The following is a 16,222-nucleotide window of genomic DNA, read 5'->3' on the forward strand; positions in this document are numbered from 1 at the left end:
ACTTGTTTTTCATCGTTGCAAGAGGATGACGATGATACTTCTCGACTGACGAAACACTACTTGCCGCACCAAATACTTTGTGAACACAAATAAAAAGTGAAAAAGGTAAGAAGAAGCTATCTCGCTTTAACAACACATAGACGTACCATAGCTAAATACGTACTCCCTCTATCTCTTAATTAGATGCCTACTTCTCTTTATCATATGAGTAATAAATACTAAATTAGACATTTAATAAAAGCACGGAAGAAGTATGATAGTGTAAGATCGATCACAACATTACGACTAATATTGCCACAACAACACCAAATTCTACCCTTTGAGCTCAAAATGAACGCAAGACCAACACATTAACATAACATGATTACCTAAATTGCTAGCTCTACATACATTAACTAAGGACCTGTTCTCTTCCGTTGAAATTCAGTTCAGTTCAGCTTAGTTTAGTTCAGCTCTTAATTTACGTCTAATGATATTGCTAACGATATAAAGCCAAATTTCATTCTTTTAAGCTCTTATTACAACAACAACAACAACAACAACAACAACAACAACAACAACAACAACAACAATAATAATAATAATATAATAACAATAATAATAATAATAATAATAATAATAATAATAATAATAAGTAATAAATAATAATAATAATAATCATCAATAAATAATAATAATAATAATCATCAATAAATAATAATAATAATAACAATAATAATTGAAATAATAATACTAATAATAATAATCAATAAATAATAATAATAATCATCAATAAATAATAATAATAATAATAATAATAATAATAACAATAATAATAATAATAATACTAATAATAATCAATAAATAATAATAATAATAATCAATAATTAATAATAATAATAATAATAATAATAATAATAATAATAATATTAATATTAATAATAATATGTACATTTGTATATACACATATGTATAGTAATAAATAATCAATAAATAATCAAAGATCACTAATCCGTAGTTAAAAATCACTAATTAATAAGTTCAGTTCAGCTGAGTTCAGTCAATCGGAACAGGCCCTAATTATCCTGTTATACTTATTATAAGCAGCTCATAAATGTATACACTACTTAACATTTCATAAATAATACGATTATGAAAAGAGACAATTATGTGGATGCCAGTGTCAAAAGTTTTAGGTGGTTTTGATTGTTGTTGTTGTTTTTTTTTTTTTTTTTTTCCAAGAAGAAAACTGAGATCGTAAGATAAAAACTTAATTTATTGGTCAAATTTATACATTACAAATCACACAATAGACAAATGCATGGTAAGATGTTTAAAGACAGAACAAAAAAAATAATCACTAGCGACAAAGAGAGAGTTAAGATAACAAATAGGGTCAAACTTTTTTATAAATATAATATTGTATTTGGGGTCCAACATTTTTTCTACTTTATTTTTGGGGTCTAGGTAAGAAATTCCGGTGAGTTAACCTTATTTTAACACATCATTAACCTTAAATAAAAAAGTTAGACCCCTATCTAATAAATTTATACCCTTAATGCATTTAATTATAGAAATAACTAATAAATTTTATACAAAGATTCCAAATTAATCAATCAATCAATCATCAATAATCAATCAATAATCAATAATCAATTATCAATAATCAATCAATCAATAATCAATAATCAATAATTCAATAATCTATATCTACACTAAAACAGAGGGCACTCAAGCTACAACTTGACACGTGTCACTTTATAATTAAAATATTTCCCGCTCATTTTCCACCCCTAAATATATCAACTATATATTATTGTGATAATGCAATTCACTATAAATATGTATATATTCTTATTAAACGGATTTATTTTAGTATTTTTTCCTATTTGTGATGATACTAATATCATATAATTTGGCTACAATTATTAATTCATAGAGTATATGTAATTTCTTGTTTGTATCCTTTGTCCAAAAAAAAAAAAAAAAAAAAAATGAATCATGTATCTTTATTCTCAAAGATGCATATAATTTAATTTCTTAATTTCAATAACAAAGAATCCACGTTAAGATATGGAGTATAACTTTTTTTTTGTTTTGTTTTCTTTTTTTTTTTTTTTTTGATTTTTTTTTTTTTTTTTTTTGAAATAATTTTGTTGTACACTTTGTAGGAAAATTCTATCATCAATGATACTAAAATTCCAATTATAAGTTTAACTTATGTTATAAAAGATGCTTATATTTTTATTACAGTATATAAAATGTGCATATAATTTGATTCTCAAATAATGCATTTTATAATCTTATAATTATATATACATGTGGTTGCTTGTACATTTATCAATGTACTTTTTTTTGGGTGTTCTACCCAGTTCACCCTTTGGGCTAATTCGGATTCGGGGATCAGTTATGGGTGGTTAGGTTCCAACCCCCTCCCATTTGTTGTTGCGGGGGATCGAACACAGGTCCTCCCTACCAAGTGTAGTCCCAATCACCACTACACCAACATCCAATTGGTATGAAGGGCAATGTACTTTATTCATATCTTTATGTATAGTGAAAATTTCGGCCTTATTCATATCTTTATTTCTATTTTATATATTCAACAACGAATTGAAAATATTAATTAAGTTATGTGGTAAGTGGATACACATTATCGTGAATAACATTGTCATGAAATTATAAATAATCAATTAATGTAAAAGAACTTCACTATTATGCATTATTCTAATTATTATATACATCAACCTTTTGTAGTAGGCCACACTGTGTGGCAGGGGTTACTCGAGTTATTTTGTTAGGGGTTACTCGAGTTATTTAGTTAGGGTTACTCGAGCTAATCGGTCAAGGGTTACTTGAGGGGTTACTCGAGGGGTTCACTCGGTCAAGGGTTACTTGAGGGGTTACTCGGTCAGGGGTTACTCAAGTTATTCAGTCAGGGGTTACTCAAGTAATTCTGTCAGGGGTTACTTAAGGAGTTCGGTCAGGCGTTATTTATAAATGAACATGAGATTTTTGTGCAACAATTTTTTATATATATATATTTTTTTTTTGAAAGAAATTTTCTATAAAAAAATAGATAAATAGTACTATAATTTTTTTTTTTGTTTTTTTTTTTTACCATACATTGAATACAAATCATTTCAATTTTTTTTTTTAACCAAAAGTTCACTTTCTCTCTCCAAACAAAACTTCAAACCCATTTAAATTTGTCAAACCTCAAGCAAAATTTTAAGAAATTCGAAATTCTGAGTCCAAAATTGTTCAAGATGACATATAAAAACTAAAGGTAAGACCAAATTCAACATTCATACTTGTTTATTTGACATTCATACTTGTTTATTTTGAGTTTGAGTGTTTGTTTTTTATAAATTTGATTGAAAATTGTAATATTTGATTTTATTGGAAATCAATTTATGATTTTGATGTAATTTTGTTGTTGCAATGAAAAATAATTAAAATGAAGTTCTTGAAGAATATTGATCGACTGATTAATACATTTTGGAAGAAGAAAGCAAGCAAATAGACAAATTTAGAAAAAGTTGTAGATCCAAATAATACAATGTACATTAAAATACAATAAAATGTTCTTTTTCCGTATACTTACATGATCCAAATAATACAATGTACATTAAACATGTAACCAACCTTATAATATATATGTTCATTAAAATATAATACAATTTACATTATAATACAGTAAAATGTACATTTTCATATACATACATGATCAGTTATACCAAATGTACATTTAATATATGAATAATGGTCCTTAATATTATCATGTTCTTTATTAATATTACAAATGTTCTTTAGATTTACAAAACATATAAAACTGGATGTTCTTTATATACTTCCTCCGTTTTTCTTTTATTGATTGCACCATAAGGACTTTTACACTATTCACTTTATCTTCTTTGACCATCATTTGTGATTTATCCATTAGGAAAAACATAGTCATGTGGGATCTAGCTATATTCGTCTCAAAATTTACTTTTCGAATATCAAATTTTTATAATTTTTACAAAAGTAAAATTGAAGATATTAATAGCTAAAGTAATGCATTGGAAAGTGTAAAATCCCTCGTGGTGCAATAAAAAAAGAACGTAGAAAATATATATTCTTTACAAAACAACTATATGTTCTTTACTGAATAACTAAATGTGCATTCCGCCTTCTTTTTTTTTTTAAAGAAAACCGGATGTACCAAGCATGGAGCATCCGCCTCCACGGAAAAAATTTCACTTAATAATAACAAAAACTTTTGTATACATCCGGTTCACACTAATATTAGTGTACATCGAGCAGTACAAGGGTAACTTTTAGGAAAATTTGTCTGAAAGGGACTAATATATTCACTATTTTGTGTGGAAGGACCTTTTATGTTGAAAGTTGTCTAAAAGGACCTTATAAGTTTGTATTGTTGTTTATAAGGACCTTGACATCGGAGTCCGGCGTTTAACTTAGATTCTTTGGCGTTGACCCCCCACGTGCATGTAACGTGACATTAAAAAAATTACCTTTTCCTTTTTTTTTTCCCCCTTTTCCTCCAACCCTAGCCTTCAAAACACTAGCAAAGTCAAACGTCGGATTCCAATGTTAAGGGGAAAAAAAGGGAGAGGATATTTTTTTTAATGCCATGTGACATGCACGTGCGGGGTCAATGCCGGAGAATCAAAGTCAAATGCCGAATTCCGATATCAAGGTCCTTCCAAACAACAAAACATACTTATAAGGTCCTTTTAGACAACTTTCAGCATATAAGGTCCTTCCAGACAAAATAGTGAACATATAAGTCCCTTCCAGACAAATTTTCCTAACTTTTAACTAATTTTAGGGTAACTTTTTGTCTTTTTTTGGGTAACTTTAAACATCATACAATTTTTATATAAATCAACAACAAGAAAAAATTTATAAAGGTAATTTAATTACATTCAATCATTAATAATTGATTTTTAGTCATTTAAAATTTGATTCTTTACTAATAAAGCGTAGATAATTTTTATTTGAATTGGGTTACTTTAACTCATATTGGGGTAACTTTTATTCATTACAGGGGTAACTTTTAATCACTTTAGGTTATCTTTATAATGGATGTACAATAATTATTGTACACCCGATTTTTTTAAAAGTTTGTGTAATAATAATAATCTATCTATAATAATAATAATCTATAATAATAATAATAATAATAATAATAATAATAATAATAATAATAATAACAACCGCTGACATCATGCTAGATACATGTCAAGTTGTTATTAAAAATTTTCCCTCCAAAATTATTCATGATAACATTATTTTATGCCCTTTATTTTTATTTTTTTTTAATATTTGATGTATTATTTATTATGGGATTTCTAAAAATTGTTATATGAAAAATAAACAAATTTAGAAACTTTTATTTATTCAAGTCGTGCATCGCACGAGAATAATCTAGTTTTTGGAAAAGGATTTACCAATACGAAGTATAATATAAGTATTAACAAAAGTACAAAACAGTGCATACTTTTTTATATAAGATGAACATCAAATTACGCGCTTAATAATAATCAAAGCCTCATAGAGTCATATAGGTACATATGCATTTTTTTTTTGGTAAGATGAAGGGTCCTATTAGGTCGGAATTTCTCACGGGTCAACTTAGAGCAAGTTAGCGGGTTAGACATTTGGGAGATTGGGGGGAAGGTAAGGGAAACCCACTTCCCAAATTGTTAATAGTGGGGATTAAATCTCCAACCTCATAGTTGGAAGGTGCTCTCCTTTCCTCTAAATCAAACTTAGCTTGATGTATGCATTAGGTAATTAGGTCTCCAATATATACACGAATCGGAAACTCCATAATTTTCTGATCTTTTAATGAACTTATGAATGAACATGCTATCTTAATGGGTGTAGACACTAAAATTTATTACTCTGTTAAATTAAGTGAATTAATTTAGATCAAGCTATCAAAGTAAGGGGATCTCCCTCCTTTATAATACCCCATTTCTCCTTTGTTTGAGAAATTTGTGCCTCAACTCAACAAATATACTCCCTATATTTTTAAATACTTACTCCATTTCTTCATGCACGGAATTTTAGGAGAAATTAGATAAAGTAATAAAATATGAATGTAGTGGGGTTAGTAGAAGAATAAAAAATTATAGAAAGCAAAAGTAGTAGAGAGAATTGGAGGAGAGAGAATATATATGTTGAGACCACTAGGTGAGAGAAATTGATTAAATATTGTAAAAACTTTCCAAATAAGAAAATAGAGCAAGTATTTAAAAACGACCGTAAATAAAAAGTGGAGCAAGTATTTAAAAACGGGGAAAATACAACATGTGATTGAATACTAACTTAATAACCTTGGCTATGGACAGCTATGGACCCTATGGTACATGAAAAATGACAATAGTGAAAAAGGTGCAAATCTACAAGTTATCCAAATTTAAAATTTACTACGACCAAGTTTTTAAAAGTACCTATGAGAATGAATTACGTGTCAGTTTGTTGATGCTTAAGATGACATGGCAAGTGGATAGGCTATGTCTGAAAAGAGGACAGTCTGACGTGTAAGCCAAAAACATGAGGACGTAAATATTGGTGAAAAGTATTGCCACGTGTCAAGAGTAGAATAAAAAGATTCAAGAACATGGACATCTGTTGCTAAACTAGGAAACCAAATTGTTGAATCTGGTTACTTTACTTTTTTTTTTTTGTTTTGGATAAGCTTTAACGACTCAGCTGTCTATTTATATTCTCGTCATCATAATCTTTTTCTTTGATCGCAAGTCGCAACTTGTACCTAGTAATGTGATTTGTCTATTACTCCGTATCACTTATGAACATATGTTCCTTTTTAAAAATATTTATGTACATTGATGTATGTCTGCCTCATATTAATTTGAACATAAACTAGTAAGCGACAAATATTGACAAACAAACAAATTAATGTACTACGTACTTTAATTGACAAATTTTCATTTCAACATAAGAGTTGATATGGGTGGTGTTATAATAAATACATTATTTTATTTTTAAAAAAATATATAAATCAAGAAATGAGATCACCGATTTTATACACTTTGCTCAATTGCTAACGATTAAAGGCTAAGTTCATACCGAGTCGAAAACTGCCAAAATAGAAAATTGTGAGTCATTCAAATAGATTAAGTGGTTCAAGTCAGATTCCAACAAGACAAGTGAAATGTTATACTTACACTTTTATTAAAATGAAATGTAGATGTGATATCACAATTGATATATATGAATTACAAACATAAAAACCAAGGTAATAAACCACTTTTTGTAAATTTTAAAAGTTTATTTGGTACATTGTAGATAAACATAGGCTTATTTGAAAGCAACTTGTATGGAATTAGTATTCTTAGTATGTGGACTCCACAGCAAGAGACCCTACGTACAAATCTTTATAGACAAGTAAAGAAAAATTTGTAATAGCATGAAATTGAAGTTTATCTCCTTTTGCCAACACAGAATCCACGTAAGAGAATGCCAAATGTGATTCACGAGCAGTGTGGTGTGCGTGTGATTGTGTGGCTGGGATTGCGCCTTTTTGCTTCACTTGGTCTAGATTATTCAGGTGGAAACTCAAGCTTGCCAAATTCACTTCAAACACTAAAATCCCACTATATCCTCTAAGAGCTTGACTCATTTGTTTCTAATTTGGGTCATTATCCGTTTAATATTTCGTTTTCAATATATATTAGGTTAGGGTACTTTAATTTAGATTTATGGTATGTTCTCTTCGGCTTAATTTCAGTTCAGTTCAGTTCAGTTCAGTTCATCTCTAATAAATTCAATTCAACGCACTTCAGTTTAGCTTTCAATTTCCTTCTCTAATAACAGTTCATTTCAACTTTAATTAGTTCAGTTCAGTTGTTTTCAATAAATCAGAACAAGTTAGTCTTATCTTTTGTGAAAAAAATAAAATTAAATTAGTCCTCTACTTATTAAATAAATGTGTTATTGTATGAAAGTCAAGATTGAGAGTGTCATTTTGATTGGCATGTAAGTGTGTTCATTGTCCAAGACATACCTTTGACTATATGTAGAAAATTAACTTATGTTCTTTGTTATCTTGTAAACAAAGTACACACTACCTAGTAAAGTAGTAAGTAATAATTTCGGCCAATAAAGATTAATTAAATATATTATTTTTGTAAAATAATTATCTTGCCTTAATTTCTACTTCTTTCGTTTTTTTATAGTTGCAACAGTTACACTATTCATGGGTTTCACCTTGACTAGCTTTGACGATTTAACATAAGAAAAAATATAGTCACGTGGGATCTTGTTAGATTTGTTTCGATTTGTACAATTTTAATATCTAAAATTTATAATTTTTACATATTGGTAATCAAATATATTAACGATTCAAAACATGTATCGACAAGCGTGAAAAGAAAAGTGTTGCAACTAATTCCACCCCACATTAAACCAGTTCATTTGACTAATCGAGTAATGCATACCTTAACACTGCCGAGAATATGTTCGCGCTGCTATATGTTCGCCCAGAATTGCAGACCCAAGGCGGCGCCAACACCAGTGTTGTTTCTCCCCGATCTTGATGTTCGTTCGCTGGCAAACCCTCCCACAGTTACAACTTTTAACTTTTCACTCACAAATTACATTTAGCTCAACAATGGTCAACTCCAGAGAAAACGGGTCAAAACCAATTTGGGGAACGGGACGATATTCAGCTGAATTGACGACGTTAGTTCACTGTTATCTTAATTTAATAATGATGACGTCTATAACCTTAGTACACCGACTGATTTGACGAATATGCCCCCATATAAACGCGCAAAGTTTATATGGCATATATATATATATATATATATATATATATATATATATATATATATAAACAGAGGAAATGGTGAGAGTGGCCCTCCTAATCAAATTAAATTAAAATTATATTTGATCACATGTATTTTGATATTAAATCTCATATACTTTCTCCGTTATTTTATTATTGCACCACTTGCCTTTTTAGGAAATTTCACAAATATTGCATCATTTCCTTTTCAGGAAAAAAATTGTTTGTGTTCACATAAAAAATACCCAACATACCCTTGTTTTTTCACACTTTTAATTTATCAATATGTCACATGGGCAATTTTATATTTTTACCTTTCTCTCTCTTACTTTTTTCAACTACCAAAATATTTGTACCCAACCCTTATGGTGCAATAATAAAAAAAACGGAGGAAGTACTTATTTTCCAAGCCAGTTATTATTTTCTTAAACTATTTTCATGAACATCTTACTATTTAACACTTTCCATAATCTATTTTCTACTTATTTTTCAAGCAAGAACTAGCCTTAATTTTATTTGTAATCCACCTAATTACCTTAAATCTATACTTTTCATATTTCTTCAATTCCTTCACGAGCTTACCATAATTCTTGTAATCCTACAACTATAAATACCTCCTTCATACCTCTCTTATTCTTCACACCAAAACTCAATCCTCTTCTTCTCTCTTATTTTTCTAATCTCTCAACCTTTTCTTACCTTTCTTCTCTACTTTTCATACAAATATTATCCTATGTACATTTGAAGCTAATTTTGGAGCAATTCTGGTAATTTTTTTTGGGGTTATGATGTTTCACAGAAGATTGTTTTTCTAAAAAAAAAAGCCTTAAGGTTAGGTTCAGGAATCACCCAATTTGGAGCTATATTGAAGGAGTTATGGCCTCTACATGTTCTGCCTATTCTCCCTACGCGAATGCAATTCTCTTTTATTCAATTCTTTTATTTTCATCATGGTTAGTTTTCTAAAATATAAATACTTATTTCAAAGCTATAAATTTATATTACAATATTATTTTTAAAGATTTTTGTAGTCCATGCACGTATAAATTTGGGTTTTTGTCAAAAAAATTATGATAATCATATGGTTATATTAATTGCAAGGAGACTGCAAGCCATGCTATTTTTTTACCACGCGAGAGTTCTTGAGTTGTGCGAGGAGAGTGACTGTGATGAGCTCATTCAAGTCATTATTGGCAACTTTGTGATATGATTGTGAGGTGGGAAATTGTAGACACTTGATTGTGTCTCCCCAAAAACCAAACCCAGTGATGAAATCCAGTGATGATCGAGTACCTTTCACGTCTTTGATTATCGAGTTAGGTGAAGAGGTAAAGAGTCTCGTGAATTTCCCTTTAGCCTTGACTATTTCTAACCTTTCCCTAAATGTGTTAAATCCAAAATCATTTATTTCATATCATCTAAAATCATTATTTCGTGTCCTTTTTATAAAATTGTCCATACCAGTTTATTTTGGTCCATAATATGCGGTCCAATAAATGTGTAGTTGGATGGGTTTGAAAAGAGCTTTCCACGGTATATTTTAAGGCCAAATATGAGTTATAACGAAAAATTTATGACCAAAATACTAAACCGACCCCAAACCGAACCTTAACTGCGACCCAATGATCATGTGGAGGGTCCATTAACCTTAATCTTATTCCTAAACCAATAAGGATTTATCACTAGTTTCTGGAATTCTTTAAAAGGTTTTTTGAGTCTTAAATTCATTATGATTTATTATTAGCTTCTGGAATCTTCTAGAAGGTTCTAATTTATCTTGCTTTTTAAAAGATAAGGACTAAGAATTTTATATCGGATGAAACACTTGTTTTTCAATAATTTTAATTCTGATAAAATTGGAATACATAATACTGAAATACGGCTAACCTAATTTGATGGGAAGTCTAATAAGCGTGTCGCGTACCTAACAAAAATAATTCAACTAACTCTATTATGTAGTTGAGTAAGTAGGGGGTCGAATTCCAAGAGACTAACCGATTCAAACTAATCAAATTGACTTGAATTAAATTAAAGCTAAGCAAGTAACTAACAAATATATTAAATTATACTAAACTAAATTATGGTAATGAAACAATCACGAATAAACCAAAAACTAAAGACATCTAGGAATAAGCATCCCCACTAATACGAATCAATGCACCAAAACAATCCCTCTTCCCTCAATTAAATTAATGAACAATCTACAAGACTAATGCTCCCTATAACAATACCAAGTGTTTCTTTCGATCAACAAGTGGCTTCCCTAATAAGCAATCATACCTATTCTCATGGAATCATACATATTAAAGACATTGAGAACGACATCCTATAATTCCTAGCAAGAAAAATTAGCTATTCTCATGCATAAAAGCTCTTACTTTTAATTAGGATTCTAAAATCAATTAAGAATCAACTTCCGTTGCAAACCTAATCACATTCAATAACACTATTCCTAGTCGTTTATTGATAATAAAGCCAATCCTAATAAAGAAGAATTATAAATTAATTAAATTGGGAATTGAGAATCAATTAACACATTAATCCATATAAGGGTTCAATCTAACCCTAGATTATAAAACTACTCAAAAATGATAATTAAATAAATAAAATAAACAATAAGAGAAAACATAATAACAATAATAATAAGAGAATAAAGGAGAGAATACTTGAATAGAAATAATGGAAGCTTGAAAGTAAATCTTCAATGAACAAAACTTGGAAGAACAAAAGGAAGAATAAAAATAATGTAGAATAAAAAATAACGTAATATGAAAAAGCTCCCTTTTCGATCTTCCTATCATATAACTAATATATAAAGCTAAACTTTTATCCAGGTCACGAGACAGCGACACTTGGCGTTCCAACTTTTCGCCAAGTGTCACGCCACCTTGGATAGATTTAAATAAACTTCCTAAAATAAAAAAAATATATGGTTTAGAATTTTATTTGGATAGAATTTTAGGATAAAATTGTTTGTTTAGAGTTTTATTTTTGATAAAATACCAATATTTTAAATGTACAAATTGAATTATAATTTTATTCAAAAATATTATTAAATTATAATTCTCAAAGATTATCATATATATTTATTTTTCATATCATAATATTTTTTGGTGCGAAGGAAGTAATTTAAAGCGTAAAACATACATTTATAATATATATTAACCGGTTAAAATAATATACTTCACAATCTAATAGAATTTTATTACTATGTAGATCTGTCAATTAGAGTCAGGTCATGAGTCATCTCGGATTGGGTCACTTCAAGTTACGAGTCAAGAAATGTTCAACCTTTACCTAAATTTTTTTATTTATAATACTATATATATAAATTTTTAAACAAAATTATTTAATATATATAAAGTCAAAATTCAAATACGAAATGGCGACACTTGGCATTCTGAATTTTCGCCAAGTGTCGCGCCACCTTGGATAAATTTAAATAGGCTTCATATGATAAAAAACAAAAAAAACCGTCAAGTGTCGCGCCACCTTGGATAAATTTCATAAGATAAAAAAAATTAGGTAAGAATTCTATAGGATAGAATTTTAGAATAAGATTATTAGTTTAGAGTTATATTTTTGATAAAATAACAAATACTAAATTTATAATTAGGCCACAAGACATCATCATTTAGCGTTTTAATTTTTCGCCAAGTATCTACGTTGGATAAATATAGATTGACTTTGTAGCAAAAAGAGTTAATTTAGAATTCTATTTTCAATCAAATTGAATTATAATACGTAGTATAATTTTATTTTAAAAGTCCATAAACTACCCGGGCATCGCCGGGGCACAAAACTAGTTAAGTATAAACCTATTTATATCCTAGTAGAAAACAAGGAAATTCTATCTTATTATGAATCTAAACGCTTAGCTAAAAGAATGACCACAAGCGGGTTGTGGCAGGAAATAATTTTCCACAGCTAGGTTGTGGAGTAGGTTGCCACACATCCTACTGTGCACTAAACACATCCTCTAACAAATCTAACCACGATCAAGGCTAATATCAAGCAAACCGAGCCCTTTTCCACAAAAACAAAAGAAAACATACCAAGGAAGCAATATCGAAATATAAAGAATAATAGCTCTAAAAGAGTAATAGAATGGATAAAATATGATCAAATATAACATATAAATCGTGTATAATATCGTGTTATCAAATACGACTTCTGTACGGATTCTATCTTCTAAAAACGTATCACTTGGCGATGGAAATATCGCACTGTGATGCTAATATCGCGCCACGATATAACCATCGTTTCGCGATGCGATTTATATTATTCCGAGTCAGATTCTAGCTCTTTATCTATTCTTTTCCCCGAATTTTCTTTATAAATAGAGGATGATTTCCTCCATTTTCATTTACCAACATTCATCATCTTAATCTCTCTCTAAGCAAAAGCGTAGTCTCTCTCTCTCTCTCTAGCCTAGCCTTAGCCTAAACACATCCCGACGTGTTCAATAACACTCACCTTTTGATACTTTTTCCAAAAAAACACCATACCTCATTCACGAGATTCGAATACTCAAAGCCCTTCTCGAAGTTGCTTTCGACCTCGACGTAAAAGGTTGATAGTTATGAGGGTTTGGTCCCAAATCTATATTTCAATTCTTATTATTTATTTGTCCGGTTTAATATGTCTTGAAGTTTATTAAAGTGTGCATTTGTAGGGAATATTTCAAGCATCTCACACTTGAGCGCCACTGTGATCATACACTCACAACTAAAAATTGGCCAAATTGCGACCGTCACAAACGGTTGCAAAAATTAGTGAAAACGATCGCAAAAAATAATTGCGACCGTCAACAGTTGTAACATGGTGGTCGTTATTCTATTGGTCGCAAAAAAAATATTACGACCGTTTGATGGTCGCAAATTTTTAACGGCCGTTTTAACTATTTTCAACGACTGTTAAAAAAACAGTCGCAAATATTAAAAATAGGTACCGCCTTATGAAACAGCCACAAATATTGAAATTAGCAACCGTCATAAGCAGTCGCTAAAAGTATTAAAAAAAAAAGAAAAAGAAAAAGACCCACCCACCCACCCTTAACCCAGATCCACCCGAACCAGATCCCACCCAACCACCACCACTGCCCACCCTAAACAACAACTAACCGCCGCTGCCGCCCTCTACCCACCATCACCTTCCCCCACCTTCAACCACCAATACCCACCACCACCACCCACCCTTAACCCAGGAAAACATTAAAAAAATCATCTAGATAATTTTGAACAAAAAGCAAACAAAAACGAAATAAAACAACATCAAACAATCAAACAATTTCGAACAAAAATCAAAAAAGGACATTATTCGAACAAATTTATCAAAACAATTTAACCCACAAATATAATGCACAGAAATTAAACCAAAAAACAAACAAAAATTAAATAAAAAAATCGCCCAAAAATTCAACCTAATAATTATACCTAAAAAAAATAAACCCACAACAATTAAACCCACAAATTCAAACAAAAAATTTGACAAAAAAATCAAACAAAAACGAAATAAAACCCTCATAAATCGAACCTAAATTCGACAAGTTCGAGCTCAAAATCAAACCAAAAACCTATAAAATTCGAACAAATAAAGAACAAATTCGAACAAAATTAACAAAAACTCGAAATAAAACCAAAATCAAAGGAATTCGAATAGAAACTCAAACAAAAATCGATAACAAAATCAAACAAACATGGAAATTCGAACGGAAAACGAAATTCAACAACAAAATTCGAAAATAAATTTTTTTTTCAGAAAAATAAACATACCTTTCATAATATATCTTCCTCTTTATGTTAATATGGTCAAATTCGACCAAGAAAACTCCAGATCTGGAATTTTTAAGGTCGAATTTGACCATAAACACCCAACTTCGTGTGTTGCTTTTGACGGTGGGCTTTGCTTGTGATGGTGGCTGCTCTATTTAGGGTTGGTGAAGAGAGGAGGTGCGAGAGAAAGAGAAAAAGATGAGGACCGTTCACTGGGAGGTGGAAAGAGGAAAGAGAAGAGAGAGAAAGAAGAAGGGTGTGAGAAAAGAGAGAGGAAAGAGATGTAGCGGCTAATCAGAATGAAAATTAGGGTTGTGGACCTTATATACACCTTTTTTTAATAAATATATGACCGTTACAAGCGGTCGCAATTTTGCAACTGTGTACAAGGACCGCTTTTAATGGTCGTAATCAGATAATTTTTTTCCAATTATTTTAGACATGCATTTTTTTTAAAAAAAGAATTGTTCAAACACTCTTGCGACCGTTTTTTGGGCAAAAAACGGTCGCAATTCTGCGACCGCTTTTAAAACGGTCGCAATTCTGCAACCGTTTTTGCAACTTTTGCGACTGTTTTATGACTATCGCAGATAAACGGTCGCAATTTGACCGAATTTTAGTAGTGACTTAAGTATGGTGGCGTCTAAAGGGATGAAAGCTAGAGAAAAATAGACGCCAAAAAGTTTTAGGAACTTGTAAACCGTTCACAGAGTGAATGTTACACCCCTTCACAATCCATTAGATCGCTAACTCCATAGTGGTCCGGAACCATGATTTGATATTCGGGGATTAAGGTACAAATCCAACCTAAAAAAGATTGAACCTGCCCTAAAAATAGGCCTCTACTTTATTCTTCTCATATTCATGTGCGCTTTCTGACTAACATACAATCAATATATTAACCCTAAACCTGTTTATCTATGTTGGTTGGTTATTAATGCACAAACAAAACTATTATTGACGATCACTTGAATTATAATCATATTAACCTAAACAAGATTATTAATCATCTTATTAGGCGTGATTACAAATACAAGCAATCACTACGTGAAAAAATGACTTTGGCACCGGTTCAAACCCGGCCTAAGGCACCGGTTTGAACCGGTGCCAAAGTGGGGGGGTGCCAAAAAGGGGTTTAAAAAGGCACCGATTCAAACCGGTGCCAAAACTTGAAATTAACCGGTGCCAAAAAGTACCCAAAAAAAAATAATTCACCACTTTTGGCACCGGTTAACCGGTGCCAAAAGTGCAAAAAAAAATTAATTTTTTTTTTTAACTTAAAAATTAAATAAACTATAATTAAATGAGAATACAAAATATAAATAGAAAATCACAATCAATATAATCAAATCTGTTCAATATATATAATCAAAAAAAAATTCCAGTATAGATTAATAAAAAAAATTACAACATATAAATCAAAATAAAAAAATTACAACATAAATAAAAAAAAAATTAAAATATAAATCAAAATAAAAATTTACAACTTCACAATAAAAAAAATACAACATCTAAATCAATATACTTGCATCTTGATTCTTCAATTTAAGATCTAAATTCATGTACCTGCACCAATTAAAACAACCAAAATAAATCGATTAAAATGATTTAATTAAGCTGCGAATTTTTTTTTTTAAAAAAT

This window comes from Chenopodium album, chromosome 7, assembly GCF_948465745.1.
Source record: "Chenopodium album chromosome 7, dcCheAlbu1.1, whole genome shotgun sequence".
Lineage (NCBI taxonomy): Eukaryota > Viridiplantae > Streptophyta > Magnoliopsida > Caryophyllales > Amaranthaceae > Chenopodium > Chenopodium album.